This window comes from Monopterus albus, unplaced genomic scaffold, assembly GCF_001952655.1.
Source record: "Monopterus albus unplaced genomic scaffold, M_albus_1.0 scaffold63.1, whole genome shotgun sequence".
In the NCBI taxonomy this organism is placed as follows: domain Eukaryota; kingdom Metazoa; phylum Chordata; class Actinopteri; order Synbranchiformes; family Synbranchidae; genus Monopterus; species Monopterus albus.
In genome coordinates, this window is record NW_018127943.1 from 585,274 (window position 1) to 591,394 (window position 6,121).

Below are 6,121 nucleotides of genomic sequence, written 5' to 3' on the forward strand. Positions count from 1 at the left end.
CGCAACGCGCGAGAAGCAATGAAGACCAGGCCAAAACGCGCAGCGAGAAGCGGCGAAGACCAGGTCGCACCATTACCTGGCCAAAAGGCCAAGAGGGGGCGGCCACTCAACACGCAGCGGCAAAGGCCAGGCCGCACGAAGGCCAGGCCAAAACGCGCAGAGAGAAGCAGTGAAGGCCAGGCCGCGCAATGGCCTGGCCAAAACGCTCAGAGGGAGCGGCCCCTCAACGCGCAGCGGCGAAGGCCAGACCGCATGATGGCGTGGCCAAAACGCACAGCGAGAAGCAGCGAAGGCCAGGCCGCGCGATCACCTGGCCGAAGGCCAGGCCAAAGCGACGAAGGCCAGGCCAAAACGCGCAGAGAGAAGCAGTGAAGGCCAGGCCGCGCGATCACCTGGCCAAAACGCTCAGAGGGGGAGGCCCCTCAACGCGCAGCGGCGAAGGCCAGGCCGCGCAATGGCCTGGCCAAAACGCTCAAAGGGGTCGGCCCCTGAACGCGCAGCGACGAAGGCCATGCCAGGAAATGACCTGGCCAAAACGCGCAGCGAGAAGCGGCGAAGACCGGGGGAGGCCCCTCAACGCGCAGCGGCGAAGAAGGGGGCGGCCCATCAACACGTAGTGGCAAAGGCCAGGCCACGCGATCACCTGGCCAAAACGCTCAGAGGGGGAGGCCCCTCAACGCGCAGCGGCGAAGGCCAGGCCGCGCAATGGCCTGGCCAAAACGCTCAAAGGGGTCGGCCCCTGAACGCGCAGCGACGAAGGCCATGCCAGGAAATGACCTGGCCAAAACGCGCAGCGAGAAGCGGCGAAGACCAGGCCACGTGATTACCTGGCCAAAAGGCTCAGAGGGGGCGGCCCCTCAACGAGCGAAAATCGACAAATGCCAGACCGCGAAATAGCCTGGCCAAAACACACAGCGAGAAGCGGTTACTGGGCAAACTTTCAAAATCAGCTGGGGTTCAAATAAATTTTCCCTGACTGTATATAGTACCAACCGTTTTATGGCAGCGGGGACACTGAAATAGTACCAACGGTTTTATGGCACCCGCAACCTCCATGTCGCTTACAGTGCTAGTCAGTCTATTTTGTCTTACTGCACCTTTAAATAAAACATTTCTTATTAAATGTACTATAAAATCTATTTTCTTGAATTCTCCAATAGTCAAAAAGCAAACACCCACACATATACAAACTACATTAACTTACTTGTTATAACATCCTTTAACACCATTCGGTGGAATGCAGCCTTCCCATTGATTCTTCCTTGCATCTCTCAAAGAAGCTCGCTCCCTTAAGAGAGAGTGTGAAATGGAGAGACAACTGGGGATTGTGGCACAAACTGTAGTTGACTAGGCAAAGTGTAACTTATGTTTCAGCTGACTGCAATGCGTCCCACCCGGTTGCCAGACTCTGTGTGCAAGCTACATTATCACAAAAGTCAATGTAATGCTTAAAATTGTATCTCACATATGTTTAACTAGCACATTTAAACTGTTGGAAAATGCTTTCTGTAACCTTATCACTACATCTGACGAATCACTGACAATCTCAACTAACCTAGAAGCCTGACAATGTCCAAAATATCACACTTCATCTAACACAGACTTTGAACTATCTGCTGCTCCAATGCTTACATAACATTTCTCACAAAGAGACCTAACAAAAGAAAAAAGTGGCATTATGACAAAATATTAATTAGGTACACATAGACAAACTGCTCTGCCATACACACATCTCGTACACACCTTCACATCAAGGTTTTGCCCATTTAACATTCTGTCCATCTACATGTAATGCTTCACACTGAAGCGGTTACCAATTAAAAAGGCTAAACTTTCAGTCAACATTCCACAATTCACTTCCCGCGTAAAACGAACCCGCGCACGTATGCACACACAAAGCTTAGTACCATCAAAACCGCTCTGTTTGGCAAATTAAAAAAAAACAACCCAAACAATGCCCCATGTACTGACTGGACAAACTATATATCAATTCCACAATCCATTTCCCGCCTAACTATAGCTCAGGTATGAGAGACCCCTCTGTTAGTATCATCAAAAACATTGTGCTTGCTGAACCTGAAATAATCGGTATGATAATATAACACTAATTAAACTGGTAGAACCAACATTATCCCCACCTTTCAAAGCTGCTTTTTCGTAAAAAAATATCAGCCTTTAAAAACTCAGTTAACATTAGCTTGCAAGCTAGTTAGCGTTAGAGCTACTAGCTAGCCAGGGTTAGGGCTACTAGCTCGCTCTAACGCTGAAGATTTTTAATCGTCAAAAATGCACTGAGCCCATCAAAATACAACACCATATTATATTTAAATACAACCACGTGCTTTCACGTTATCATGAGATAAAACTTACCCAGTTTTCTGGAAAGTGCGGCTGTAACACGTGCTCCTTTGATAACTAAAAATGCTTTTCGAATCTTCTGTGTGCATTGACGTCACACACGCGCGAATTGTGTGTGCGCGCATTGACGTCACACATGCACAGTGAAACAGCCAGTGAGGTGCAATCTAACTAGACCTTTTTCTTGTTCTGTTTTTATATGGTATGTTACAAATTAAACAATTAAAAAATTAGCATTACATTGATAGCCTACTATAATAAATAGATAGCTTACTATAATTACATTAATACTAAGAATAAGATCAATTGTTTTAATTTTCAATCTGCAAATAACAAGTCATCTCCAAAAGGTCACAAGATGAAAGGGGCGGATTCGGCCCACATGTGTTTGCTATCTGGGGAGGAAGGACAACTTATGTGCCAGCTGTTTGGGGTGTGTCAGGATGAGTTGCCATCTGTGCAAAAAAATCTTAAACAGTAAAAGTCGGTCCCTTGTTGTTTCCAGTTACCGCTTATTCAAAAATGGATTTCTACTGGTAATGACTTTGAATTTGTGCTTTTACTGTTAGATATAAATTGTGCTTGATCTGAAACCTTCACAAATGCTGCTTTACAGTTCTCACCTAAAAGAAATCTTCATTTCACTTGACAATATATGAAACAATAACCAGAAATTCAAGGCACCAGCTTTAGGAGGCTTTGAGAAATGGTGAACCGTATATTTGTACTAGTTTGGACTCAGATTCAGGCTTGACAAGATAAATGTATTTTAATGAGTTATGGAAATGACAAGTGGACAGAGCTGGTCTTTTCAGCCGATCTTGGGGCAGCTGGGAACACACTGGGTTGACTGGACTGCTAGCAATGTCACCTGGGGTTGAAGGAGAGGTGCAGCCCGCTGAATAAGAGCAGAGGATGAGAGTATGAGAGAGAATAATCGGTAGGCTAAAAGGTAAGAGCTAGTCCCAGTAGTTAAAATGAGGACCTGAACAGCTGAGTGTGCTGGCTCTTGGCAGGAGAGCGCCGCAGGCATGGGAAGTGCTCCAGGGAGGCAGGAACTGGCACAGGTGTTCGCTGGTCCGTGTGCAGGACCCCCGTAGTGGAGGGTGAGGATCAGGCCGACAGCAGACGGGAGAGCAGGCAGCGGGATGCTGTGACAAAAGCTGAAAGCAGAGATCCAGAGCCACAGAGCTAGTTCAATAAAAGCAGGTCTTCTACCACTGACACAGGACACAGTTCACAGTCACAGCACCAAATTGTGCTGAGAAAAAACAAAAATGGTCGACCTTTCGCAACAAAACAAGAAGGGCAAGCATCCAGACAGGCTGGTGCAAAAGTAATCACAAACGGAGGGCATACAATGCAAAAACATAAGGTCAAGCTCAATAACAGAAAAGCAGGTCAAAGCAACATTACCGGCAGGATTACTAGAGATCATCTGGCCATGAGGACACACCAACGCTTTCCTTAAGTACTACTCTAATCATTGAGAGCAGGTGTGCTTCGTTATATAGTCATTGAGGTTAGTTATGGCAAAACTGTTACCACTATCAAAATAAAAAAATACACTAAACAAAATAAAACAAACAAGACAGGCTGTGCAAAGTTGTTCATATTCATCAGCATCTTTATGATAGGGCAAATGCATGCCTGTTCTTTTTCCTTTACCAGCAACAGTTTAACAGAAGCAAAAGAATTCATTCCTCAAACCCTCTGAGACTGTGTCCACAACAAGTATTCAGCTAAAGTTCATGCATTGTATAACATTGTTTTTTAATATTTTCATAATCATAGGTGGAAGTGTGCACAACGGATGCCCTTCCTGACTTAACCCCGGGCCGCAGCGCCTTAACCACTAGCCTACCAGTGACGGCTATAACCTCCTACAACACTACTAACTCTCAAAACAACTAACGGCAACAACAGCAACAAACCGACCTACTCTGCAAAGAAAAATTCAAATGAATGCAACTAAATAGGGGTATCCTGTCCCTGAACACCGTCTATCAGTGATTCAAATGACAAACCAAACCAATCAGCTGATTTGTATGACGTCCGAGGCACTTTACGTCGGTCACAAATAAAGGAGCTTCTTAACAGTTGTATCTGACACATGCAAATTGATTTAAGTTTATGAAAGACTACTACCAACCAGAGAAAGTATAGGTAAAATTAATGTAACAGTACATGTATTTTCTCCATCTGACTTGCAGCCATTAACAGGCTCTGGATCAGTTTCCTGCCACATCTGTGATCTCTCAGATAGATGTGAACATTTGTAATAATACTCCTGGTAATTACTGTACAGCACAATGTATGTTTGAGGAGAAATGTGCAGGTAAGTCAGTGTGCAGTTCATTTTCATTACTGTACAAAGGCTGAAAGAAGATGAGAGATTAAATCTGCTGAGACAGACGACGTGTGTCATTAGAAAACCGCATGAGCTCAGTGTTTCAGATCCTGGAGTCAAAAACTGTTGTTCAGGGTTCTTCTCTTCAGCATCAATTACAGTGCACATTGTTTTGCTTTATAAACTCGTGTCTTTTTCTGATAAGTGACAAAAGTTCCTTCAATAATCCAGCAGGTTAATTTTGCTTTTATAAGATCAAATATAACATTCAGTATACTGTATAACTCAAGTTGCACTAACTTAAATGTAACATCTTCTGGTTAAGTCGTAGCAGTAATACATTAAGCTGGGTTTACTGCAATAAACATCTTTAGGTTTAGGCTGCTGCTCACTGTCATTCTGCTTCTTTGGCCACATGTAACATTGACCTGTATACAAAGTCCCCAAACCCCTTCAAAAAATCTGGTACTGTTTGGTTTTGTGAGAAACAAACATGCACAATGTATGGGTGCGGTGGGTAGAGCGGTCGTTTCTCGACCGGAAGGTTGAAGGTTCGAATCTTGGTGCCTGCAGTCCATGTGTCAAAGTTTCCTTGGGTATGGTTAGATAGCTGCCTCGGTTCTGTACCGGAAACAAGTTCCTTGTGTGTAACATACTTGGCCAGTAAAGATGATTATAGACTGATATGTTACTCTTACCTTAATGTTTTTAAAAAACCATGGAGCTAGCAGTGTGCAGAGCTTCTGGTGGTACCCCAGGAGTACCCATAAAATTCAGTTTATTCAGTCTCCAGGCATTACAGCTGATGTTATACATGATGGTACACCTCATATTGCACATATGGATAAGGGTAATAATCACCTTTATTGGCCAAGTATGTTATAGTGATGGGAAGTTCGGATCATTTTACTGATTCGGTTCTTTGAATCTTGTTCAGCAAAATGAACAAATCTTTTGTCCGAGTCATTTCGTTCACTTCAGCGTAATGTAATTAAAAATGTTACATATTAATTCCCCATCTACTTACTCACATATTGATCACATTTCGAATAAGAACTGTAATGCAGCCAAGGTCATATTCTAAGTAATATCATACCTGTGTCTTGAGGCGATGCAGTCTGTTACTTCATCACTTCACCTCCGGATATTTTGGGTCAAATTCGTTTGGTCTTTTGTCACCTAACATCCTAAGCTAAGCTATGCCATGCTGTGCTATCTTCTGTATAGTATACAGAAAGATTTTCCCTGATGAAGTTTAAAGCATTAACCAACTCTTTATTAAAACATTCAGTGTTATGGAAAAGAACCATATTGACAGATATTCACAAAATTATACTCTGTAGGAAATACAAAGCTGAGGTAAATAAAGGATTAATGGAGAATCCTTTAAAAAAAATTCCGGGATCCAGATGA

The 6,121-nt window shown here is 43.6% G+C and overlaps 1 protein-coding gene across 1 annotated transcript in view; it reads right to left on the reverse strand.

Annotated features, from left to right (window-relative positions):
* Positions 1–2,464, reverse strand: part of eif2s1b (eukaryotic translation initiation factor 2, subunit 1 alpha b) — a 24,022-nt gene extending 21,558 nt beyond the window's left edge. The window contains exons 1-2 of the mRNA XM_020603844.1: positions 2,371–2,464; positions 1,205–1,288 (exon numbers count right to left, since the gene is read on the reverse strand). The gene's annotated coding sequence lies outside the window, so the exon portion shown is untranslated. The remainder of the gene's footprint in view (positions 1–1,204; positions 1,289–2,370) is intronic.
* Between the last annotated feature and the right edge of the window lie 3,657 nt (positions 2,465–6,121).